This window comes from Anomalospiza imberbis, chromosome 3 (assembly GCF_031753505.1).
Source record: "Anomalospiza imberbis isolate Cuckoo-Finch-1a 21T00152 chromosome 3, ASM3175350v1, whole genome shotgun sequence".
NCBI lineage: Eukaryota > Metazoa > Chordata > Aves > Passeriformes > Viduidae > Anomalospiza > Anomalospiza imberbis.
In genome coordinates this window covers 46442431-46470412 of record NC_089683.1, presented here as the reverse complement: position 1 = coordinate 46470412, position 27982 = coordinate 46442431, and the positions used below count along the sequence as shown (strand labels likewise).

Here is a 27982-nt window from a genome sequence, read left to right as displayed (position 1 = left end):
TTGGAAAAGTAGCAGGGTGATGTTGTATATTTGAAGCCAGATCACCTAAAAAGAGATTTGTATTAATGTTGAAGGCTGCAGGCCTTCCTTCACAGGAGTCTGGATTGCTGACAGATACACAAAAAACAGGTGGAGGAGGGAAAGGAGGGAAACAGTGAAAGCTCTTTTTTGAACTTGACTGACAACTAGACATGAACAAAGTATTGTCTGAGAGACAGGCTGAGGTTTCAGGAAGGACAGAAGGAGATTGTTTTGGATTGGGGGAGGTTCTGTGAGTCAGTGTTGGAAAGATGTTTGCTGAATTCATGTTTACAACTGAGATTACCCGGAGATAAGGGGCAGGACCTTCAGCAGGGCTGAAGAACCAACAGGTTTGAAAATACCCATTCAAAGGGGTTGCACTAATTTAATTAGACCAGTTTTGAAATTGTTTTGATAACGTTAATCAGGCATTTAATCTGGAGGAAGAATGGCTTGGGAAGACTGGAAGGCTCAGATATCATCATATGATTGTGAGACACAGGGCCAAAAATTGTTTATGATCTTGTTCCTTTGTAGTAATCTGCTGGCACAACAGGCTGTAACTGGCCAGGTACATTCCCCTGTGTGCAGGAGGAAAATCTGTGTTACAAAAAATCTGTTGTGACTATTGTTGTAACCTCTTTTTTTTTTAATTGTTAAGTGTGTTACAAAGCCCAACAGTCAGAGTGGTTCAGAGTTTCTGCCTACCAAAACAGAGCTAAACAGAGCTTTGGGGCAGTCAGAAACAGAATGCAAGCCTGTATGGTGCTGAAGCTGCTCCCCATTTTCATTGCTATAACCAGCTGCAGAGCACAGAGCTCACAGAGTTAGTATGAAGTTAACTTGAATGGGGAAAGCTTGGTGTCAACAAATAATCAAGTCCAGAAAGAAAGATGAAAAAGTATGGATGTTTTTCTGTATGGAAAGGACAATGATGAATTCTGTTTTCTTAGCCAGTCTCTTTACACTTTCCCAGTAGCACATAGGGACTGTAGACTTCTTGAAATTTCTCCCTAGGGAATACTTCTTGTGTAGAGGTTTCCTCACTTTGAACAGCTATTTTGAGCAGCTGGAATGATCCATAGGGGCCTGTGGCAGCAAAGTCATTTAGAGCAGCCAACTTAGAGGAGAGGCATTGCCAAGAAAAATTGAGATTTGAGTACAGAATTAAAGCCGCCTTTACCAGCCCTCCACCCACCTGCCAGGAACGGATGGTGCTCACTCTTTTTAATACTTATCTAAAAGTTATATTAATGCTAATGCTCTGCATCTCTGCTATGTCACTGTGAAAAGTAAAAACTATTGTGCTGTGAGGAGGAGCACTGTCTTAGTGTCTTCCCCAGTTGTTACAAAAAGAACAGGAAAGAAAGTTGCTGCAGAGCCAGTGTAGGCACAGCGAAGACATGACTTTCAAGGCATTTTTTCACTTCATTTAGAAACAAAAGCACTCATCCCTACTATTGCCAACCTGGCCCTGCTCCTCCATTTCCATTTTGATTTACTTGCCCCGCTTCTCAGGTTTCTGCTTACAGAAAGGACAGCAACTACAGCCAGCTTCACAGTTCAGAGAATCAAAGGTCTCAGAACAGAATTTCTCAGCAAATCTGGGCTGTTCTGCTTCATGGTAGAAATCGAAACTGTCATAGCAAAAAGCAGAAGTGATCTTTCAGTAATGGGAGCTATTTTTAGCTCAAAATGGTGATTTCAGCACCTAATGCTGTTATTCCCTTCTCAATAAATGGATTTATAACCTAGAACCAGAAAACATCCTTCTAAATTAAATGAGGAAGGTAAATGTGAAGAATTGTCCTGTGAAATAATTTTCAGGGTGCCATTATGATTTCCTCTGCAGTTAGTTCAGATTTGACTGAGAGTTGTAAGTGTAGTGCTGCCATATGACTTATTTCATGATAAACTATACTTGCTGACAAAAAAGAAAAAAAAAGGAAGTGTTGACAATTAAGTAACTCTTGTAAAATTCTTTATGTATGAAATTGTAAAGCAGAAGTAGTATAACTTTAATACTTGGACAGTGTATGTCTTATTAAAAACATTAAATTACTGAAGCTCTTAAGGTTTAGTTTGTAGATTTTGTTGCAAATATTTGGCTAATGAAATAATCAATCAATTACATTTGGAAAAGATGAATTAAATTAAGAAGTTAGGAATTTCAATTTTGACCTAGATTATACTTGCTGCTACTTTATATGTGTTCTTCAGGCCTGGATGTCATGATAATGGGCCATAAAAACTCCACTGCTGAAATTACCAATCACTTTAGTGATGGGTGTGAAATTTGCTCCTCTCCAGCCACCTGGCAGTAGACCCATGAGCTCACATGTGAGTTCCTTTCAGAAATGGGGCGGAGAAGATGCAGGGTCTTGCATTAATTTTCTTGAGTTCTGTTCTGTCCTTGTTCTGAATGATGCTTTGCCCCACACTCCTGCTGTTGTCTAAACTGACTTTGCGCCCATGATCAGACAATGTACTCATTAAAATCTGAGGCAAAGTATTCACTTCAGATCAGTAGCAAAGTGCAATTTATGTTTTGCCAAGATTATCTTCCATTCCTCTGCACTTTTTATTCCATAGCTCTACAGTCCTTTTCTTTATTGTCTTTTGTTTATGGCAATGAATAATCTTTTTTATTTGCTTTTCATATATTTTTGAAAGTCTAATTCAGCCTGACTTTTGGTAATTCTCACTTTATCCTTCCTTTTCTTCATCCCCCAGATAACATTTCCTTTGTGCTTAATCCTCTTTGCCATTTGGCAAATGTTTTGGGGTTTGCTTGTGGTTACTTATTCAACTAGCTCTCTTCAGTAAAACTTTTTCTGCTTTCTTGAGACAAAGTCCACATACTTTTATCCTTTTCACTTCAAATAATTATGTTATCCTCAGTATTTGAATTCCTCAGTCCCCAACTTCACAAATAAGCTCTCTGGTTTCTCAAAGCTTGTCTTTGTGAAATTGAGAATATTATTTGCTTTTGGATCTTCTGCCAAATCAATTTTGACCTTACCAAATTGTTGTACATCTGTCAAACCTCCCTTCTGTCACTGGTCAATGGCAATGCAATTACTATCATGCCTATATAGGTTTTTATATGTATTTGATTAATGAATGTAATACACTGAATGCAATAATGAATTTAATTCACAAATACAACATAAATGTTTTATCTTTATCTAGGAACTTTGCTTAGGAATACCTTTAGCTCAGTTGCAGTTACCTTCAATTTTTATTTGTACCAAATTTACTAAAGATATTATATTATTCAAACAAAATCTAAACCAGTTACAACTGATATTCAAAGAGGAACTGAAGAAAGAGAATTGGGTAGTCCTGTTTTTTTCTTATTGGTATTTGTTTTTCAGTGCTCTAAAAACTTGTGTCAGCCCTTACATTTAGGCAATTAAAAAATACATGGAAACTGTTGCTTGAGAAGTCTTGTAGTTGTGCTCCTGAAAATGAAAAAGCTCACTTAAACTTCCCTGAGAAGATTGTGTTACTGAAGAGGAGAATTCACACATATGAGCAAAACTCACACTTTCTCCCCTTCCCCAATCTCCAAAAGCCCCTGGTCATATCAGTCATTTTAGTCCAGTCTAAGGGAAGTCAGTACACAAACTCAGGCCTTGCTCATGCAAACATTTACACATTTAACTTTTAAACTAAATTTGAGGTCAGTAAAAATACACAAGTCTAAGAAGCAATTAATGTACAGAAGTATTAGCAGGCATGACTGAATGAGAGGCAGACTCCTCTTAGCTACTCTGGAAGGAAGGAATGGTAATCGACAGTATTATCTTCTGCCTTCTCTTACCAGGGTACAGACTAATCAGAACTGACCTTCAGAGAAGGGGTTCCAGGGAAGAAAATGAACTGTACCCTTTCTCCTCATCCTTGACTTTTCTTGTCAAAACAAATTTTTTTTTCTGTTTATTTTTGCAACAGGAATTCAGACTGCCATGTGCTCTACCTTCTTCCCTCCATTTGCCCATGGTGAGGAACCAGGAGAAATGTCACAAAGAATATTAGTTAAATTATTTAATTGTGTTGGCACATACTGTAATTTAATACTGAATGAACATATAAGAGATCTTTATTAAAAGTTTCTGCATCTCATTTCCTTGATGTAGATTGTTAACAGTTCATATCTGAGACCTTTTCATTATCTTCTGATAAGCAGCTAAACTAAGAAAGGTGCAGTAGGCAAAGAGAAAACAAAAAATCTGTTTAAAAAAAAACCAACCCCCAAAAAGTTTTAATATTTTAAAGAAGAAATAAAGCTCCAACTTTCTAAATACCCAACCTGGGTTGTATAGAAAACTTTCTTTGAAGGAATCAGCCTGGGAAGGATGTGATGTAAACCCCATGGAGTTTTGTTTAGACAGAGCTAACAAAGATGCATCTCTTTTTTTTATGATCCCATACACAAGGCCTACGGTTGAAGCTGAAAGGATTTTTGGGGACACAACACTGAAATGCATGTTTCTCCCAAGAGAACCTAGGTATATCCAAAGTTCAGTTTAAAGTTTTGTTGCTTTTGTTTTTTGCTTAGTCTGTCTTTGAGGTAAAACGAGTTCATTTCTTTTAGACTTGATTGAGGAAAGCCAGGCTGTCTCTTCTTTATGCTGATTGCTTCTGCAGAGATTGATTGTGAGTGATTTATAATCAGCCTTCCACAGGGAAAATTTCATATATTTATCAGAAAATTAATGAAAAAAAATTATCTAGCTTGTAATTGCTTACATTGTTTCTAATTACTCATTATATAAAGAAGGGATTTACACTGGTTGTAGTATCATCAATTTTAATAAGCCTAAACATAAAAAATCACCAGTTAGGTCTTAAACTAATGAGAGTTATTCAAAAATAATGAGATTTCAGACATTAATAAATTAGGATTTGACCTCTGGGGTATTTGTCAATGTGTACATTGAACTTTTCAAAACTCTAAAAATGAAGTGAAAAGAAAACTTGAGGCTATCACATGACGAGAAATACAAATCTTAAACTAAGACACTGAGTGATAGTGATAGGATAAAAAAAATGGCTCTTTATAAGGCTTAGGGCACATTTCTATTTTACATCCAGAGCAAGAAAAAAATTGTCTGATATCAAAGAATAGTAGGCACCAGATTTAATATATAATTAGCTGATTTACTATTGAAATAATTTATTCTACTCTGTGTGACAGCATCATTTAAGTATCTCTGTAGGAGCATTCTCTGTAGACAATGCTAGAGCTAAGCTGCTGTCAGCATTTCAAAAATAAAACCTTTAAACAAAGGTTGTGACTGATTTCTGAAAGTTTCTCCAAGATAAATTGTTGCAGAGAGCATATTTTCTGAATGATCCAAAGAGTGATCTGACTGTTTTGGAGACTGGCAGACAAAACTGTTACATAGTGTTGTGCATAACTGGAGCTCATCATAAAACCCAACAAGGTACTGTCCAAAAATATAGTTTTCTCATAACTTCAGGGGTTTTTTTTGGTTTTTTTTTTCCCTCCCTGTGGATCAGTAGTTCCTAATTAAATTGGAATCTACTTTGTGTCCTTCCTTTTCATAAATATTTTTTCAGTAGTTTAATACTGCCCCTCCCTCTGTGTTTTCAAAATACTAGCTAAGGTCTAAATTGCACAACTGCCTTTGATTACAGCTTTGAATTTGTGCACCAGCTATGCCAACTGTGGTGGAAGAAGTACACTGAACTTTTATACTTACTACTAACTGCAGGTGCAGGAGCCTTTTTGTCATTTGGTCAACAGAGTATCTCTCACAAGTGATTTCAGTCTCTGTGTGCAATTATATTATGGCATATATGCTGCCTGGTTATGAAAAGACACACCTTAAGCAATACCATCAGTTTAATTATAATAATTTGATTTTTTTTAACTTAGTATTTGGAACTTATAACACAGAATCATAGAATCATAGTGTGGTTTGGGTTGGAAGGGATCTTAAAGATGATCTAGTTCCAATGCCCTGCCAGTGGCAGGGACACCTTCCACTAGACCTGGTTACTCAAAGCCCCACCTACCCTTTGAATGTTGCATGCATCCACAACTTCTCTGGACAGCCTTTTCCAGTGCCTAACCACCCTCACAATAAAGAATTTCTTCCTAATATCTAATCTAAACCCACCCTCTTTCAGTTAGAAGCCATTCCCCCTTGTCCTGTCACCACATGTCCTTGTATAAAGTCCCTCTCCAGCTCTCTTACAGCCCCCTTTGGGCACTGGAAGGTGCTGTAAGGTGTCCTTGGAACCGTCTCTTCTCTAGGCTGAACAACCTCAGCTCTCCCAGCCTTTCTTCTTCTTCTACTTCGTAGAAGAGGTGATCCAGCCTCTTCTGATCACCTTTGTGACTTCCTCTGGACTCACTTCTGAAGGTGCACATCCCTCTCATGTTGGGGGCTCCAGAGCTGGATGCAGTGCTCCACATGGGTCTCAGGAGAGCAGAGCAGAAGGGCAGAATCACCTCTCTTAAACTTCTGGCCACACTGCTTTGGATGAGCCCAGGACAGAGCTGGCTCTCTGGGCTCTGAGCACACATTGCTGGGTCGTGTTGAGCTTCTCATCCACCAACCCCCCAAGCCCTTCTCCTCAGGGCTGCTCTCAATCCATTTTCCACCCAGCCTGTATTTGTGTTTGGGATCACCCCCATCCAGGTGCAGGACCTTGCTAAATTTCAAGAGGTTTGCACAGTCCCACCTCTTGAGCCTGCCAAGGTCCTTCTGGGTGACATCCCTTCCCTCCAGTGTGTCCACTGCACCACACAGCCTGGTGTCATTGGCAAACTTGCTGAGGGTGCCCCTGATCCCAATGTCTGTGTCACCAACAAAGATGTTAAACAAAGCACTGCTCCCAATACCAAGCCCTTAGGACACTACTCATCACTGGGCTCCCCTTGGACATTGAGCCATTGACTGCAGCTCTGAGTGTGGCCATCCAATGGAATTCCGTATCCACCCAGTGGTCTGTCTGTCAAATCCATGTCTCTCCAGTTTAGAGACAAGGATGTCATGTGTGACAGTGTCAAAATATAACCTGATTGTATGTATTAATTTTTTTTTTCTTCTCCTACTTACCATCTCTTTGCTCTCTTCAATTCATGTGTCAACAAGGGCTGCAAGGCTTTTCATCTGAAGAACTGTGCTGATTTAGATATTCTATAACCAAATTGTGGTCCACATAAACAATGGTAGGATATTGTACCAATTTTCTTAACTCATAGGTACCTGACATTATTGGGGTACAAGAGGTTGATAACTTCAAATTAGTTTTTCAAATTGTAAACATCATATATGCAAATATATATACTTCAGATTTCTGTGATCTAAAACAAAGCATTAATTCAGACATACTCTTCAATCTCTAGTTTTATAAGGCAAATGGCAAGATTTAAACAGATAATTGAATAACTTATCTTTGTTTGTTTATGTTAAGAAAATAGGTTAATTCAGCATGTTCATTTGACAGGATCACTAAAGTGATGAATTTTTTCTGTTTCTCAGTTTAATTTTCTAGCATAGTTGTGATAATAAACTTTCCGTATTGGGTTTTACATGAGAAACTAGAAAAATATTATTGCTATAGAACATCGGTAAGTCCTGCCTAGGTTCTGTATATTTCCTCTGCCTCGGTTTATTGGATCCAAATCTCTGCATGTTTCCCTGTTGGTGCATTCTTCTCATCTATGTTTGTGTGCATTTACTTTGTGGACAGTTTTAAGACATTCATCTCTCTGTGGCAAAAAGATTTGTGGAAAGGCTGATCAGTGTTTTCCTTTGGTCAAATGACTTTCAAGTGCTTTCTTGGCTTTCAGAAAAATTATGCATTTGAGCTCTTTGAAAGATGACGGTTTTGCTAGGAACTGTCTGAGGCAATTGCAGATACCACCAGAAAAATGAATCTCATTTAACTTTTACATATGCAATGGAGATGTTGATAACCAAGATGAGTCACCTAGGGCTTCCCTTGGTGGTCAGTGTAGCAGAACAGGTAGGTTTAGGGCATGAATCACCCAACATATTTTAGACAAGGATTCATTACATTTTCTAGGTACACCAAAGGATCTACTTGTTCTACTGGTAAAGTAAGTGGAAGTGTGGCAGTGAAACTATATGTCCAGTCTGGGAAGAGTGAGCAGAGAAATGAATCTGTGCAAGAATAGCAACAGTTTTATTACTCATTTTCAGGAACCCTATAAGCTATGTTATAACAAATCACAGTCTATGGAAGAGTTTATTTTATTAATATGATTTATATACAATGCTAAGAATTTTGCACATAGATTGGATGAAAAAGTGTCTGCATAAAAATCATGCCTTGCTGTTTCAGGGACTGAAAGACTGATGTATCTTTACTGGAGAGAAAATATTAAAAAGTTTCTTAAAAATTTTTTAAAAAATGGCAAGTAAGACCCCAGCTGAACATTGATCTGAGACCATTTGTCTTCCATCTTTAGAGCACCAGCACTGGAATTTTCATTATCTAACTTAAGATGTCTGCAGTTCTGATGTCTGCATCTGACTTGGAGTCAAAGTGGAGTTGGTAACCGACAAGCCCAGGTTTATAGATGTGGCTCCATGAAAAACTCTGCTGTCAGCCTGCAACAGCTGACACTGCAACTCCAGAGTACACTCATGCAGGTCTGCTCAGCCTGACACGACCCAGCCTCACCAAGTGTGATTGTGCAGGGTGGAGCCACACCAAAAGGTGATGTCACCCTGTGCTAACTTGCACTGCACTCCTCTGTGCAGAATTTTTCCATGAGAGGCATTGGGATCCTTTTCACACATTTCTCTGTTGCACAGTTTTTTATTTTCTTTTTCTATGTAACAAAAATCCATACTTTGCAACTTTCTGTCATCAGCACAAGATCTGTAGAAGGTAATGCACCTTGCATTTCTCATCTGCATATCTTTCAGATACATGGAACTTAACTAAGTCCTTCTAAAATGATGACTCATTATAGGAAAATAATGATTTAATTTTGAGCTGGAAAAAATAACACCGTGGAATAATGTTTCTGGGCCTAAAACTCACTGCACCAGGAGGTGAAACTGTTTTGCAGGTCTTGTGTGACTAGCACTGGATGAAGAAATTCAGAGTGAAGAAAGCCACATAAATAAAATTGCATGCTGAAGAGGTGCTGGCCCTGGCCTTCATCAAAGACACCAAAGTGAGAGCCACTCTGATGACAGATAAGCAAATAGCATTCATGCTCTAGAAGTTAGCAAGCCAGACAGTAGGCAATCAATTGGGCTGGAAAATCCACAGTGAACACAGTTGTTGTGCAGGTCTGCAAGATTATCAAGTATCTCCTACTTTCTTGAGATTATGAATCAGGGTGGTGCCTGGGGAACAGAGGAATCTGAAGCGGGGGATGACGAGGTTGTGGTAGGGAAATAGGTTGGGCGCATCCTGAGTCTGCATCCTCTGAATACAAATGGGCATATTTGTCCATGATGTAAACCTTGGCTGATCAAGGAAGATCTACAATACTCACAGGAAACATTTTTCTTTGACTGTTTTTATTGAAGGGTGGATAGTGAAACTTAGCCTTTTCTTCCCAAATGCAGAAACCACAAAGAAGAAATCCAACTTTTGTTTTAGCAAATGCAATATGAATGTCATTGATTTTCTTAAAATTCAGAAGCAACACGCCCTATTAAGCCTGGTCTGAGTGAAATAAGCATGCCGTTGTGACTGCTGCCTACTTTTAGTTCAGGTTTTGTGAGGCCTGCTTTAAGCAATAGGAAAAGCACGGTAGTAGATTGGCAAGTTGAGTAGGCAAACATCTGGTCAGTTTCTATGGCATTGTTTGGTTAAGGGAAACACAGGATCCCTTCAGAATTGTGTTCTCAGGAGGGTTATTTGCTGATAGTCAGTTTTACCATTATTGACCTTGGAAACAATAATTGGTTTCAAATTAACTGCATTCATTACTGAATTCTCCTTGGTTTGAGGTCAGAGTCCAGAGGCTAGAGGAGGGTTTGGAAATATCCAGGAGTACAGAACACACTTTGGAAGCAAAAAGAACATGCAGCACCGATGCAGGGTACTGCTGGGGAATCCTCCTTTTGCTGCCACCTACACGATCTCAGTGTACACCTCTAGGAAGGCATCTGTAGAACAAAAGACCTTCCAAACCAAAATACTAATGTGTATTCACTCTCTGCTCGGCCAGAACATTCTCTCTGAATTTCCCTCCCCCTCTCTTCCTGCCCTTAGAAATTCATCACTTCAGGCCCTGCTCTTTTCGAGCTGCCAAGGGAGCACGGCGCCTTCGCCGGGGAGCGCAGTGCCAGAGGACGAGCGGCAGGAACCACCCTGCCTGCGCTCAGCCAGGGAAGACGAGGTTGGACTCGGTGATCTCAGAGGCCTTTTCCAATCGAATTGGTGCTGAATTTTCCAATCGAATTCCAATCGAATTCTGTGACAAGTAAAGGACAAGGCAGACGGGGCTGCCTGGAGTTAGAGACGGAGTGCATGGCTGGTAAGGGCAGCTAGGATTGAGGAGGGGGCTGCGAGTCAGAACTGAGGACTAGGGTGTGTGGCATGTGGTCAAGCTTGTGTTGTACAAGGACGTATGGCCAAGCTTTAAATGAAAGTGTTTTTACAGAAATGCCTGTTTTTCAGTCAGCATTGTCATTACAAAGCAAACCTATTCTTATGCTAAACGAAACTGCCGGGGTTTGGTTGCTGCTAACATTAGCGTACGGGCACGCAGCACACCGGTAAGGTACTCTGCAGTTTTCCATGCTCAGGGAGAAAAGCCCAATTGGTATGGCAGAACAACTTCACGGGAAGTTAATTTTGCAATTTAATTATCCTTATTGAAAGCCAGCAAATAAAGAAGCAATGAGCGAGTATGTATGTGATCAAGAATTCCTCACCACTTTTTGGTTTGATAGATTAATGGGCTAAACCTGCCTTTTCCCAGTGAGCCAGTTCTGTACAGGTCCTCAGATTTGCCGGTTTCCCCGCCTGGGTAATCAGGCTGGTAAGGAGCGTGGCGGTAGCTGCTGTTCTCAGGGCAGACCGGGAATTACAGCTCTGCAGCCATGGACATTTGAGAAATTCCAAGAAGGAATTTGAGCCTGAGGGAACGCTTGTTTCTTTTGCTCCACGACTCCTCAACTTGTCTAAAGAGCTGATTGATAACAGATGCACCTATCTGCCTTTCTGTTTTTATTGAAGCATGTTGTTTTTCTGCAACAGGATTTTCTCCTGTGATCTCCCCAGGATATTTCTCTCTTTACTGTGTATACTCATGGTCAGCATTCTTTGTGGAATAAAGAGGCTCTGGAAGTTTATTATCTCTTGTTTAACCCGTTCTCCCCCTTAATCTCCATCCATGCTTCAGCAATTATGGAGACTGCAGTTTTCTAGGAGCTTCCATCAAAGGAAAGATTGTTAGATTTTCTTGGTAACAGGAAGGAGATTCCCGAAACTTCTTTCCCTGCAGGAATTTCTGTCCCTTTCCAAACAGCTTGATGGGATGAAGGCATTGCTGCAGGGAAGCTAAATTGCTGGGGATTGCCTGTGAGTCTTATGAAAGGGGGAACTGATGTAGTGCATCTTAAAGCAGGAGGACTGGAACAGCATAGTCAGTGTCAAATTCAGTACAGGAAGCAGTGGTTATGTCCCCAGCATTGTAATATGCCCAGCAGTGACAAAGGCCTAGGTACACACCGTTCAGGTTCCCAACCATATGTACCAAGATGACCCAAGGGCATATCCTCATGGAGTGAATAAAGTTTGGGAACCTAAGAAAATTATGTGGAGGGATTAAAAACGATCCAGGATGATGAAAGGGTCATTTTTCTATAGGTAAAATATATATTCTGAGGAAATCAGAATTTTTTCCTTGTCTGCAAGCTGAAAAAAAAATCCAGCTACCACAAAAAGCCTTCCTTTCTTATGCTAAGAGATAGAAGAAAAGAAGAGGCTGTTCATTTCAAGTGAAGAAAAAGTCAAGTTCAAGCATTCCACAAAGGAAAAATCATACATTTTAAAGCAATATGCAGTAGGACATTCATGAGGTCCTATCCCTTTTCCTTGATGTACTTGACTCTTTGTAAATCTATCTCTAATCCCACCCTGTTTCAAAAAGCCCGTGTCTCTCCACACTGAAGCCTGCTCTGCCTTAACACTCTGAACTCTGCTTGCTCTTCAGAGCTGGGGGTTTTGATCCATTTCAAATGTGAGCTGTTAGGGGGGATTACATCATTCAGGCAACACAAAAGCTGAGTTTTCATATCAGTTTGTGGTGGAAATATGGATAGAGATAACAAAAGTTAACACTTTGATTGCTATAGAGGATGTATTCATTACAGGTTCAAGACAGTAAATAAAGAGCCACTCAGAACTATGGCATCACTATGGGGATTGACCAGCAGAGCATACTCTCTGCTGTGTCCTCTCATATGCTTTTCCTGATGATATAACAATCAAAAGCAAATAGATTCAGGATCAGTAGTCAATCTGTAGGTCATAGAAAAAGAAATGATAAGCCCTTCCGAGAGCCTTTGTGGTACCAGAGAAACTAGATACAAACAGCTTTGGCTTCTTAGAATTACATCCAACTTTAATAGAAACTGCAATTATTAATGGGCTCTCACATAATAGTACGGAATGACTTGAGCAGGACTCTACCAAAAGCTCTGCCCAGCTTTGGTAAGCCCAGTTCAGTCAGGTGTTAAATATGTTTAACGTCAGTGGCTTTGGGTGCCTTAACATTTTATTTCCAACACCCAGTTTCTTACAGTGCCATAATATATGAAACAATCTGAAGATAACATGGCTATAGATTTTTTTAAATGACACAAGAGCATTTAATGGAAAATGCTAGTATTAAAAAGAAAGCAAGAGTATGTATGATTATTAACAATATATAAGATAATATAATAAGCATAATACAAAAGTAGCATTCTTAGTATGAGAGTGAAGTAGTTAATTTTGCCACATAACTCCAGATGATAATAGGGAGACTATACAAAGGTGGAAAACATTCTGATTACATATCACATACAGCTCAGGAGCTACATTGGTTCAAAAAATGATAGAGACAACAAACTCCTTATTCTCTGTATTGTGTGCTAAATTCCTCAGAGTCACAACTAGATCTGAGAGAAACCTTAAGTCCGTCAGTGAAACAGAGTACCTTCTTGTCAAACCCTACCTCCAATGCAACTTCTTTCAAGCCACAAATTTGGCTTCTTAGCACTGGGTTTGTTTAGCTCTTCCAGGGCTCATGCTCCCTCCTGTACTGATAGTCTCACAGTATGTGAAACTTTGTGCAAATGACTACAAGGTATTTGTGTCTGTCCAGGACACACCTTGGTTGCTGAGCGTTCCTGCATTTTCTGCATAAATGTAGTAGCGGTAGCAGACAGGCATTTCACTGAGGTAATGTGAAGGCAGGGTTTGCAGTCCCTGTACAGCACAGCCACATGTTTATCTGCTTGAACTCAGGGCAGTGAGAAACACGTGCGATATGCTCTGGGCCAGGAGCTAACACGGTGTGTTTTGGAAAAAAAAGGGATATAACACTCCCTTATTTTTTATCAACAAGGGTGAAGGTGCAAGGTGGCCTCTACCAGACAAGAGAGTGCAAGGATAACGGGACCTGCTTCAGCCTTCCGACCCACAGTACCAAATGGTCCTGTTTTGAGCTGCTGAGCAGTTTGCAGTCATGTTTTGTCAAATCTTTTCTGAGACCAGGTGTACTTCAAGTTTGCTTTGTGTCTTGACTTTCAGTGGGAAGTGCTGGTTTTTTTTGCTTCAGGGGTAGTTTGTCTTCAGGGCTCTTCTCAGAGGTTTCTGTTTCCTGAGCTGGGAAACACACATCTTCCATCAAACTCTCTCTCTTATGCAAGGTTATTCAAAAGGAAAAGCAAGGAAGGGTAGCCATAATCCCATTAATTCCAGCCAGATTACATAATTATTATGGCTGTCAATGTGCTGTCCCAGAATTTGCCCCTGTTCTGGGACACCCTTATACAATTAATTACTGGGAGATCAGCTGCTGCCATTTCTTTTTGCTACTTGCCTGTCCAAATGTTTTTATTCCAGTAAATGGAATTTTGGCTAGAAACAGTAGGTGGATTCAGGTCTTAATGTGCAATCTTAAGTCTCATCTAAAGATTTTTAATGCTGTATCTAAATTATTTAAATCAAGAAATTAAATATCTTGCTTTCATATGCTGGTACTGCTATTTTTAATATTAGCAGGCTATTTCTTTATATATATATATATATATCTATACATGTACACACACACACACACACACATATATATATATAAATTACAGTGGAGCTTTCAGAATTACTTCAGTTTTAAATCCTCTGACTAAGAAAGATACCTGAGTTTGCTATTCTCATGCAGAAATTGTCCCACAGGATCAAATTATGTGATTTGCATTTGTTATAAGATTACAAAGAAGAAACCTCCTGCCATGATCAGACTGCTGCAAAATATTTGCATTCCTAAGACATCGTGGATTGCCTAGGTGGAGCTTCTAGCAAGTATTAAGCCACTTCTGAATTCTCTAACTCTGATGCTGCCTTTGGGAAGACTGTCATTCAGTTCTTAACTCTATTAGAAATTTGGGTGGCTGACAGGCACAGCACGGGATTACTTGCCCACCGTGTGGCCATGGGCACTGGCAAGTGCTCAAATACGCATTATTGCCTGCAGGTTTTGGCTCCCCAGATCTACTGTGCTTGTCCACAGCTTCACAACTCAGCAGGACAGAAAGTTCTGAGGACTGTGTGATTCAGGAGAAGGGAAAGGGAAGAGCAGACCTTTACAGTGGCATGTAAATATGCAGAAGGCACGGTGCTAAACTGCACCTGAAAGTTACCCCACAAAGTGAATGCACTGATAGAAGCATCCAAGGAGGTAAGCAGCCTTGTTACCTGTCTTAATGCCATCTTATGATTAGAAAAAGTTAGTAATTTTATGTGTTATGTATTTATGCATTCTATACATATTTGCACATAGCAATGAATTCTGGCTAGGTTTCTCAAGGAAGATACTTTTTAAACAAGGGGTATAAATTTGAAACATATTGTGTAATAAATAAAATGTTGTGATTTAAGGAATTTAATATCAGAAACTATCAATTTATTCTGCTGTTTTACTTGGTTTCGAGTTGTATCCTTTCAAATTGCCACCAAAGAGCATTCAGGAGACCTGGCTACAGCTGAGGGCTATAAGCACCCCTCAGTGTGGCACATTCCATGTCACACAGCATGGGAACAACATAGTAATGTACAGCCCGACCCTCCCAGCTATCATGCAGCTTCATTTGGCCCTGCTCAGTAGGTTTTTTTTTTGTTCCTTTTGCTTTATTTGGCTAATAAAGGCACCCTAGAACTACTTTAAAATGGTACTATTTTACACTGCAGTGCAATTAGATAATATTAAATTAAAATTGCCTTATGAGATGATAGATAAAGATACTAATTTTTTATGCTTATATATTGGGTCAGGATGCAACACTACTTCATGCTGTAGATTACGATAAAATTTCTCATTGTATTACAGAGAAATTTATAGGAATATCCCATCAGTGAAAAAAACTCCTATATGCTATAAATGTGCTTGCACAGGGGGGTTACCTGCTTAGCATTATTGATTTTCCAATCAATATAGCAAGTATATTACACAAGGCTGTGTGCAGTCAAGGCTTTAGCATGGTTTAGATCTGTTTACACTGGTTTAGCTGTCAGCAGGGCTGCAGATGGATGTTTCCTTCCCAACACAACTGGAACTGATGAAGATCCAGCACCTGGTTGCTTGTCACCATCCAGCAGCAGGTTACTGCACCCACACCTGTTGTGTAGGTGCACTTTGGCTCATCCCCTTGGATACTTCCCTGGAGGTTGCTTGCCAGCCTTGCTGGTACCAGGGACCTGTTTGGGGTCAGTCTGGCAGAACTGTGGTGGTAAGTGGCCTTTTGCAAATGGTCAGTGATAAAGGGCTGGGGAGAAATAATGACTATGAACGGAGCAAATATTTGAAAACTTAATCTGTGCTTATGGTGTAAAGGTATAGTCATACAACAAATGGATAAAAATAGTTCTAAGTCGATGTAAGAGAAACCACACACAAAAATTGAACTTGTTTGGTTAATAGCGCATGAAATAAGTCCATATAGCTTCTGTATGTAGGAAAGAGGTCCTGAAGGGGATTTTGCGTGACTTGCTTGCTGAAAGCTCTGCAGTGGTCAGGGCACAGCACTTAGATCTGCATTTTACACATTACCAGTTTGAGCTGGGAAACCAAATTCCCCATATTCTGAGGCTTTCTTCCATATTTTATCTTTATTTCCAGTATTATTTCTCATATATATGTGCAGAATTTCTCTATTAGCCTCTTTCTCTGTGAAAGCATATGATGTGCTCTGCTGCCTGACCAACAGGAGCTACAGTCACTGTATATTATTTCCTTATCAGTAATTTACCAAATTTACTCCTCTATTTTCAGTTTACCCAGAATTTGTATGATCACCAGAATGCTTTCAGACATTAAGTTCTTCTGAAACATATTTTTTGACACTAGATGGATTTTTCTACTATTTCAGGGACCTGACATATTTTCAATGCAATCTAAATTATTGCCAGTCATAAATAAATTAATTAGGAATGCCACTGAGTTCAGCACATGCTTTTGTCTTCCTTCTATCAAGGTCATGCCAAGGTGAATTTGCATCTGGCTTTTTTTTTCTTTTTCCCCCTCACTTTTAGTGTGCTTTGGAAGGGATAAGCATGACATGTGGCATCAATATTCAAATGATATCAAGGAAAAGAGATTATACAGTAAAGAAAGCAGGCAATTTTATCAGGTTTTAGAACAGGTATCATATTACTTGAACTATGCCAAAACCAGTTCTTTTTGCATCTGAATTCAGGTCAGGTACAGCCTAGGATGCCCAAAATGTGAAAAAATAATGCACATAATAAAAGCAGAAAGTACAGTCATACATACACTGTCAATGATTCTTATCTACGGTTGTTCAAGTAGAGGATCTTTTGTATGCAGGAAGTCCTAAAGGAAGTGAAAATCTTTAACTATGTAGAATTGTATAGTATGGACCTATTAATACTTTTTTCTTTTTTCTTTTTAATTTATATATAATTCTGTCTAGGATTATATATAATTCTGACAATAAACTACAATTATATTTGTTTGGGAAATGATGCCTAACTACTGGAGCAGAGACATTTAACAAGGACATATGTTCTGGCTCCTGAAATGTGCTCCCAGTGTCTACTAATTTCTGTATGAATCCAAATAAATCAAACCCACTGTGCGTTTTCTGCTAAATGGCTTTGGAGATTTCCCTTGAATATTGTAAATGGTAAGGAAACTCCTGAGATCAATATTTTACATATTGCCCACACCCTCCATCATTAAACCTTATTTATAAACTTCTGGGAACTGTATCTATTACATTGTCAAAGGATACTTCTCTGGGACTGGAAGCCTCAGGAAACAGGGCTTAGGTGATATGTTGTTTGCCTACCCATCTTGTCAGACCCTCTCTAATAACTTTATAATCTGTAAGTTCATTTCAGTTACATTTGGCTCAGAAACAGAAAACTTCAGGCTATGAAGTTCCTCCAAGTTTTAAGAAACATAACAGCTCAGTAAAGGAAAGACTACTTCCTTCAAATTACTACTGAGACTGAAAGGCTGCTGCCTGAGCTCAAAGGTTATTTCTTACGTTGGGTTTGCTGGCAAGCCAGCACATGCTCAGCTCAAAAGCAGCCCCTTGGTTCGCACCCAGCTGGTAGCTGGGAGGCAGGAAGAAGGAGCTGTGGGTACTGGGGGAAGGGAAGATTGATGATGGGCAGTGAACCTGAGGTGTGGACATAGGGAAAGCATAAGGAATGAGACACAGACCCAAAGAAGCCAGGCCTTTTCATTTCTTAAGAGCAGAACTTGATCTCTACTTGGGAGTGACTAGAGTCACAAGCAACACATCAAAATTATGCAGACTGATGTGAGCTTAGCACCAAAATGGATTCTTAATGCAACCAGCACAACAGTCACCATTTCAACAAATTTTCTTCATCTTAGTGTATCTTCTTTCCCTTAAGCATCCAGTTCATTACATACAAAGGTCAGGGTTTCACTACTGAGAACAGCTTGGTAATCTGATGCCAGTCTACTGTTATTGTTTCTGTTACCGGTGATAGCACAAGTATTTCTATTTCAAGTATGCTTACTTCTATAACAAGCATGATAAAATTACAGCTCCCCGTGTTTTGTCTTATGCCAGAAAGTCCATTGCAAGTGAGGGACTCAATGGGTTATATGAAGAAAACTTTGCACTAGCAGCTATAATTTTGCAATAATAAAGTACTACTAAGGAAAGGTTAGTACTCAGAGTGCCCACAGTTACCGATTAGATTTGAGACAGCCCCATTAAGGATGTCTAAAAAAGATTGTTCCTACTTTATAGCCAGAAGAACTGAAACATATGTGATGCATTTTTCCCACTTTCCTAACAAAGTGGTTTGAAACAGACTCTGAGTTAAACATGTCTCCATTAACTTACTATTAAAGCTCTATTTAAAGAGTGTACTAAATGCACTTCCTAAAATTTGGGTCTCCTTACTGAGATGACAAACAAAAAAACCCTTTCCATGTTTTTTTGCTTTCCAACAGTCCTGAAAAGCTCATGCATGTGTAGAATCCAAATTCTTGCAGTTCCTCAGAAGTCTCAGGGTTACTGGAGGAGCTTGTTCTACCACAGGTTTACCCATCAATACAAAAACTTCAGTCAGGGAAAAAATTCAGTTTGGATGTCATGGCATCAGACTGGGTCTGTGCAGAATCAAACACAACAGTTTCAGATTAAGGAAGACAAGAGATGAAAGGTCAAGTTCATGTGACACCCTAGCACACTAAGGAGAGGTCAAACTTTAGAATGACATTATAGGCTGTTGGTAAGGATTCTGCTGGAGAGTAGAGCTGTGCCCAAGGTGGCAGGGTAATTCTGGCCTCAATTTGTTTGCTTTTTTCTGACAGCTGGACATACAGAAGGTTCGGGAACTTCTACAGCTGCACTGCCTGCTATCTGTCTGTCATTTGGTGTAGCTCTTGCAGATGCCACATATGAGCTATAGGTTGCCTATGCCAGCATTAAAGGTTGGAAGAAGTAGCACATTTTGTTTGATTACTGGTTTGTTAATCCCTTTGAGATCCATACTGCCTTCTTGATGGCACCAGCAGATGGGAAAGAGAAAATGAGCTCTAACTTCTTACACCAATTCCCTAACAATTAGAATTTGGTTGTTTTAACTTACAGCATTGAAGAAGAGAGCCATGGCAAAGCAATTAGTCCAGTAAGATGCATCCCATTTCCTTCTCGTTCTTTCCTCAGAGCTTTTCTGTGGGTGGTGGGTTGACCCTGGCCAGCCACTAAACACCCACCCAGCTTCTCCCCTACTCCCCCTGAGGTGGGATGGGGGAGACAGTTGAAAGGGCAAAAGCAAGAAAAAGGCATGGGTCAAGATAAAGACAGTTTCATAAGGCAATGAAAGAAAAAAGGATGAAGAAAAAGAAGTAAGTGATGGAAAGGCACTCACCACCTCCCACGAGCAGACTGATGCCCAGCCAGTCTGCAAGCAATGGCAACTTTGCAAAACCTCCCCCCCAGTTCCATAACTGATGTTACACAGCGTGCAGGACCTCTTTGGTCAGCTCATGTCAGCCTACGTGCTGTGGGGGCAGAGTGAGAAACAGAGAAGGCCTTGATGCTGTGCGAGCAGTGCTCAGCAGTAGCTTAAACACGGGTGTGTTATCAACACTGCTTTGGCCACAAATCTAAAACACACCACCACACAGGCTGCTGTGAGGAAACTTAACCCTCTCCCAACCAAACACAATATACTACCAGAGGCTACAGGAAAGCAAGGGCACTTTATCCTTCAAGGAAACATTAACATGGAAGTTAAACGTACTTCAGCTTAGGAGCATTAATTTAACCCTTTTGATTGTTCTAATTTTACTGAGTGACTGTGTAAAATTGGAGTGGAGGTAAGACAGAAGCAAGTGATAAGAAGTTAGCAGCAAGGGCATTCATGTTCTGTAGAAAGAGTGATTGTGAATGCATCATCCCCATGCTTCTAATCTTGTTTCTGCATCTTCTGTGAGGCCACAGTCACCTTCTCCTTGATACTTCACCCAGCCAAAAGCACTGTAGGGGTTTGACAATAAAATTTTTGAGGTCTGGTAGCAAGGGCTTAAAAAATATTTTTTCTTCAGCAGTCAGAGCTTAAGTCTTTTCTATATATGGCATTAACAATAGGAATTTGACTCAGGAATTTTTTTTTCCTGATTTGTATTGGCAATATTGTAGCCTGAAGTATAAAAAGATTTTGGTCAGTTCTTTTTTTAGGCTGGTTGAAATTTGACTGAGTGCAAATTTTTTACTGGTTGATGGACAGAGCTAGTTAAGCTAAGTGATAGTTTTCATAAAACTTAAATATAAGAGTTTTCATGAAGATGGGAAAATATTATACCTTGCATTACAGGTAGAAAACCTGGTCCCCAAAGAAATATAACCATGCAGGACAATGGAACTTCTGGTTTCTGCTCTCATTAGACCATCTGGCATTCTTTTAAAATTCAGAGTTGCTCAACTTCTTCAGCATTGTGAGCCAGCAGCCAATGCTGTCATTTCCTATTTGGCTGTAAATACAGTTCTGGAATCTAGATAATTTAGGATTTTGCCACTGAGGCACAGATGGAGTTAGGAAATAATAAAATTAGGGTGGAAATAAGAAAACCAGAACTTCAGCAATATATTGAGGCTCTCAGCATAGGAGTTCTAAGGTTTTTCTAAATCTAATTCCACCATAGTTACACAAAATCATTCACAGGCAGGAGGGATTTAGCTCTTGGATCACTTGTTTCTTTTGTTAGCACAGCTCTTCATATTCTAACAAACTGTGTTCCAGTGAATTCCTGTGCTGGAAGTTTCCTCTGAACCATAGTATACAATACCAGTAAATGACACAATATTAATCAAATATGCCTTTTGTCTCAATTTATTTTTACCATTTATCACCTCCCCCGAATAATTTATCCTCCCAGCTAACAAATCAAAATGTATTTAGCCTTTCTCCATAGGGCCATAAGAACGGCTGTAGTAGACAAGACTAGAGGCCCAACGAGCACACAATTAAAAAAGTATCTGGAAAGGGCAAGGAGGTGGCAGTAATCCCTTCTGTGTGCCTTCCCATTTTCCAGAAATCTGAGTACTGCAGACATGCTAAGAGAGTGCCAGTATTCTGTATTTAAAAGCTATTGATTTATTTGTATTTTGCCATTTTGATTTTCTGGATTTTGTTTGTTCAATCCTGAATGTTACTGTAATCCTTACTATATGGACTTTGAGATGGGGTAACTAGAACTGAAAGCAACATGCAAGTAGTGCACTGCACTATAAACATGTTTTTCATGATGTTTTCTTATCCTTTTCCTGAAAAAGTTAACCTTTCTCGTGTTATTAATCACTTCTGAGCACTGAACCTTTGTTCAGAGAACTACTCACAGTGACTGCAAAGCTTTTCCTGGTTGACACTAGCTTTTAGAATTTGTCATGTCTGTATGTTTTTATCCCCTTGTGCATTATGCTGCTTTGTGCTTTGGAATACTGCTTTTCAACTACCACTGCTCACAATGTTGTGGAAGCCTCTCGCAGTACTTTTCAATCAGCTTTAGATCTGAATTACTAAATATGTTCTTCAAACACTGTCACGTCATCATTCGTGCCTTTTCCCAGTTCATTTATGAACTGTGAACAGCTCAGTGTTAGGTATGAATCCTTGTGGGATAACCTTTCTGTCATGAAAACTCCTGGTTTACTTATGTCTTTTGTCCTTTAACTGGTTAGTCCATGAACTGAGGGTCCTTCTTATGCCATATAGAATAACAGAGACATGGGAAAATAGGTCTGGAAAGAAAAACAAGTAATCTAATTTCTCATCACATTAATGCTACCTTACCTACAAAATTTCTGACAGAGGTTTATCTGATCCATTCTTAAAAAATCTGATGATTTTAATGTTAGTCTAATGATTACACAGTATCTTCAGATAATTGATTATGTAATTGTCTTTATCACTCAAAGGTTTTCCCATATTTACATCTCACTTGGTACAACTTATATTTGTTATTCCTTGTCCCATGTCTCCTCCCTAAGATGATTTATTGATGCCCCTTATGAACATTTGCTGTTGAAAACATTTGTAATAGGGCATCAGAATCTGAGTGGCTAGGAGCAACACTAAAGAATTATATATATTCTCTCTATATAAATGATGCACATTGTATAGACCTGTCCTCAAATACTGTTCTGTAGCTGTAGCTTGCATTTAGGATGGATTCTGCCAAAACTTATTTTATCCAAGGAAAAAGTTGAAAACTTAAGAGTAGAACTCAATGTGGTTCAGGTTATCCTTTTAGCACAATTCTATTTCTTCCGTGGGAATGAATTTAACAGCAGAAAACTATCAGAGCAGTTTAGCTGTGTTCTCCTTTATATGCTTCAAGGGTAAGCAAAGAAACATCTTTCCTTTTCATTACATGGCACTGCCTTTTCCAGTGGATTCTAATGCAAAGTTTAGAATTACTTAACTTCCAAAAACTTTAATGACTGGCAAGGAAATACAGTGGATGGAATATGATAGTGCTAGAATGAGAATGCCAACAATGCAGGAAGACTGAAACCATGTATACCAACGAAGACAAGGAAACTCAGTTACACCGACTGTGCAGCTCCAAAGGATGAAAATTTAGGCTGCTATAATTGGAGTTAGAGTTTATGCTTTCTCCATAATTATGGGACCCTTCTACATTTTTGGAATTCAAGGCTTTCTCTAAATCTCTGCTTTGGAGGTATTGGCTTGCCTTCTAAACCAGCTGTCATACTGATTCTCAAATTTGAACACAAAGGCATTAGTTAGTAGTATCCTCTGGCTTCTTGTTATTTTTTTTTTCTGTCAAACTGAAGCCAGCCCACAATACTGCATGCTGCTCCCCAAATGACATAAGCTTGTGCATCTTGTTTCACAATTCACAGGGAATAAGTGGATATCCTAAGAAAGATACATATGTGGTTATACTGCTTGAGCAATAAAGTTGAGGTATAGAGGCATAATGATGAACTCTAGCACAGTGAGCAACACAGAATTATTTCATTTTAATTCATTCACTTTAACCACATTATTTCATAAAAAACTATTATTTTTATAAAAAACCCTTTATTTTTATAAAAAAAAATACTTTGCTGTCTCCTACTGTTTTTTACTTGCTGAATTCTGAATTACTTTGATTTTGTTAAGTAAGTGTTCATACTTGCTAGTCTGTAAAGAGAAGGTAGGGAATAGCTTTTGCAAGGGTTCTCTTAACATGGAATAAAGCAGTACAGACTACTCTGGGACCAGGTTCTTGGATTATGCTCAAGAAAAGCAGCACAAGGTTTCTCATTTAGTACTATTTGGATTATGGTACTATAAAAATGAATTACAAAACCCCCAACAAAACAGAACTAGCCAAATAATTATATCATGAGTGCAGAAGTCAATGCTTCCTCCTTTCATTCCTAGCATGCTCTCTAGATTTACTGTAAAATCATGATAGAGCCCCTTAGTTATGTACTTTGTTTTTTCAAACCAATATAATAAGGTTAATACTTTTACTATAGGGGTTTAGAAGTTAATTGACATAAAAGATTCCAAAATTCAGAGTTTTACTAGGAATCATAACATATGAACTTGAATTTATATGAATCAATTGGAGACTTTCTAATCTATCCTTATTAGAAATCTTCTGGTATTCTGTCCCATTTTCATTAGGCTCTTCACACTGCCATTAATATGTTTAAAAATCCCAAGTATATCTCTACACATTCTGAAACAGGTCTGTTAGTTTTTCTCTGCTAATGAAAAGATGATAATACAGTACATATGAGACCTGTATACATCCTAAGGTTTCTATACTTGTATCCCTTGGAATTCTGAGAGCCATCCTTCCACTCTGAAGTGAAGCAACATTGGCTTTAAATGTGACAGACAGAAGTCCACACTGAGTGCATATGTTTACTAATATCCCACTCAAGATCTACTGGAAAAAATGCTATACATAAGAATAAAAAATCCTATTAGATTAACAAGTAAAAGCTTACAGAGTGAATTAAGAAAAGGTGCTGCTACTTCCAAATGTGGCCAAGAAAAATAAAGAAATCCCACCACCTATCTTTTGGTCTCACCAACACATGAAGAGATAATTCTAAGAGATTGCCCAAGGAATGAAACATGCTAGAAAGAAAATAGGAGTGTATTTTAAGTGCAAGGCAATCTACAAAGAAGAGCAAAGTTCTGCATGTATCACTTTCTTGGCACTGCAGTGTTAAAAACCAATTTTTTCCTTTTTACATTAGAAATTCATGTCTTATCTATGTTGGAAAATTGTTTAGAGATCTGGTGAGGATACTCAATTCCTCAGCTTTCAGTCTTGCTTGATATATCTTTCACCTCCAGTGAAACTTAACCACAGTGACTTGAGATTTGGAAGAAATGGTGATTCTAATGACTCACAATGTGGCATCTTCATTTAGGCTGGCAGGCTGAAAAAAGTCCTGCTTGCAATCTGCAACCCCATAAGTTTCTATTGCTAGGGCTACTCAAACTTTCTGCGTCAGCACAATTAACAAATGATATGGCACTGCATATTAAAAATGTTACAGCCATTTATTTTCTGACCAGAAATGAATAATACAATTGGTAAAACACTTTAAAATAAAACATGAATGCTATTAAATATATGTTACTGGTATCACAACTGTTCCACTAACTTGTAAGAGCAATGGAAATGTCATAGTATTTTTCTGTCTCTTTCTCTCGAACAGTTTGCTGTCACTGCTCTGTAAATGGCTGCTTGCTGCTGCTTCTCCTCTGGGAACCACCTGGAGAGGAGATGCCAGGCAGCTGTTTTTCAGCAGGTCTGACAGCCTGTGCCACATAAACAGTTTTTTCCACCTTTATGAATTTGAAATGGAATCCTGCTTTACACTCCAATCTCAAGAAGAAACAAATGATCCCATTTCCATCTTTCAACTATAATAAAACTTCTGCACAAATGAGATGGTAGCCTCATTCTTACCAGCCTCTAAGCTGGCCTGTGCTTGAAGCTGTTTAATTGGTTCTACACTTCTAGTGGCTTTTGTGTGGCCAACATACGGATTCAGAAAGTAGAAGAAGGGCTGAGTCATGAGAGAAGGAATCAGGGCACAGATCACGTTCTGGGTTCTTTCACAACCTGATTTGTACGAGTCCAGCCTTCACTGGTGGGGCTCACAAAGGGAATGAGAAGAGCATGGCTTGATTAGTCCAGCAAAATCAAGGCTGTGTGGGGATGAGACTGCGAGACTGCTGTCTAGAAGTACTTTTGGCAGGGGTACACACAGGAGAGCGGGAAAGGCTACTTCAGGACAGTATTTGCACAGGAAAAGATGGACGTGGTACTGGTCACAAGGAAACGTAGGTTTGACATTTTTAAAAGGCTTCCAGCTGTTAGAGAGGTTTCTCTCGGACAGCCTCCCAGTAGCAGCACTGAGGGCCAAAAAATTTACTGGCAAAGCACAATTAATTTACAGAAGAAAGGATAAAATGGCTGCTTGCAACACTAGGGAACTGTGTACAGTATAGGGTGGAGGGGAAATTATACTGCCTTGGCTTACAAGTGCCAGGTCACGATAATGAGGGTGCTCTTAGCCCTCTCTCACCAGCACTGTGGACTTAAATTATAATAAAAGACAGTCCTGTCAGTACAATGTAAAATTGAAAGAGTAAAAACAAATGCCTTAGTGGTGAAAATGGGCAATAATGGCTATTTTTCTTGGTCAAAGAGGGCAATGGGAACTACTTGAAGAGTTTATTATTACCAACACCAAGGTAGTCCATATTCCAATTGATGTCAAAACTGTCAGAATAAATCTGGGTAAAATAACCTTCTACAGATAAGTTCTCTTTTTTATGTCTGCGTCCCTTTCTTCTCAGTGTTGGTTTTGATTACTAGGTGACCAAAGATGTGAATACTTTGCAAAATTTAAATAGTTATCTCTAATTTTAGTAAATGTCTTTCATGTTTACCATGAAAGATCAATGGTGTTCTTTCTCCTGTTCAGGAAAATTGCCAGCTCATGATCAGGCCTTGCTCAGAAAGATCCACATCTGCAACTGCAAAGCAAAGCACTTGCAGTTCTCTGGAAAATATTACTTTGGTAAAGAAGTGATGAAGTTTTCTGAGAATTTCAGTTGCTAGCTACCTGTCTCAAGGGAAATTCTGACTCATCTATTGCCTTCTGGAAGAAATAATCACCTCAAAACGGTTACACTCCTGCCTTTCCTTGAGAAACAAACTTCTGGCTATGACCTCATGACTTAGCTATGCACTAGTAATCATATATAGCACCATACCTTATCATGCAGCTGACACCTCCCTGTGCTTTGTCAGCAATGACAGCTTCTCATCAGCTTCTCTACCCCTACCCCTCCCATCCAGCATGTGGAAAAACTTTCCATTGCGGTAAGTAATGCTGGCAGAGCAGGTGATGAACTGAGATTTTTTTCTGTGTATGGAGAGATGCCATTTTTACTCTCCCCTCCTCTAATTAAATTCTGCTTCATTCACTTGCTGCTGGCAGGAGTAATCGAAGGTTGAACACACAAGGTGGGGATTGTCCTTTTCTTCTAGAGTGGGATGCAACCTGCAGGTCAGGTCAAGGTTGACCTTACACTCCCTACAGCTCCCTGAAAGGAAGCTCTAGGTGTGGGTCAGCCTCTTCTCCCAGACAACAGGTGACAGGATGAGAGGAGATCATCTCAAGCTGCGCCACGGGAGGCTTATGATGGACACTAGGAAGAATTTCTTTACAGACAGGGTCATTAGACATTGGAATGGACTGCCTGGAGAGGTGGTGGAGTCACCATCTCTGGAGATATTTAGGGAATGAACAGACATGGCACTTAGTGCCACAGTCTGAAGTTGACATGGTGGTGTTTGGTCATAGAGCGGATTCGACCTCAGAGGTCTTTTCCAACCTGACTGATTCTGTGATTCTGTGTGACTCTTCATACAGTTACCTCTGCCTGGCACTTCCATAATGCAAGTAAGCCTGCACAGTGATGCTTTTCGCAAAAAACAAGATATTCGAGAGACCCGAGACATATCATTAAAAGGCCTGAACGTTTCTGTGATCTCAAAGTACTCTGATGAAATCTGAACCCCAAAGCAGCGCCGCGTTTGTCTAAACATCTCTCTGCTCGGGGCTGAAGGGGCACAGCCTTGCTACGGCATCGGATCATAAAGACGCAGCAACACGCCTGGCTTGTAGCTGAGCGCAAACACAGCATGTGCCCCCGTATTTCTGTAAGCGACCGGTTTATTTAGCAGCATCTAACCACACGAATCCCACAAAAAATCCCGTTTCCAACATGGACCCGCAGAACTGAGCCCGGAGCTGCGCCGGGCCCGGCCGGCGTGGCCCCGCCCGCCGCACGGCGGGGCAGCACTGACCAATCACAGGGCAGCATCCCGCAGGAAGGCGGGGCCGGACCGTGAATGGCAGCTGGCGAGATAAACAAGTCGCTGCACTGTTCGGCGCCCCGCAGCATGGGGTGTGTGTCCACTGTCTGTTCCTCCCTCCATCGCTCCCTGCCATCCAGAGGCGCCGCTCCCGGCCGCGCTCGCCGCTCCCGCCTGTGCGCGCAATGTGAAGAGTCAGCAAGTTCCCAGCGGCCGCTGAAACGCTCCGGTGTCTCCGGAGAGGGCAGTGCGCCGACGCCGCCCGGCCGGGGCGGCCCGGGGCATGCCGGGAGTTGTAGTCCTGCCGCTACGGCGTCCCGCCTGCGGCGGCGGGGC

General features: G+C 40.0%; 1 long non-coding RNA gene across 1 annotated transcript; it reads right to left on the bottom strand.

Moving 5' to 3' along the window:
• Positions 1-4436: 4436 nt before the first annotated feature.
• Positions 4437-27920, bottom strand: LOC137470672 (uncharacterized). Its single transcript, XR_010997194.1, has 2 exons — positions 26539-27920; positions 4437-5857 (listed from the first exon to the last, which is right to left on the bottom strand). It is a non-coding gene; the product is annotated as an uncharacterized lncRNA (long non-coding RNA).
• Positions 27921-27982: the final 62 nt, after the last annotated feature.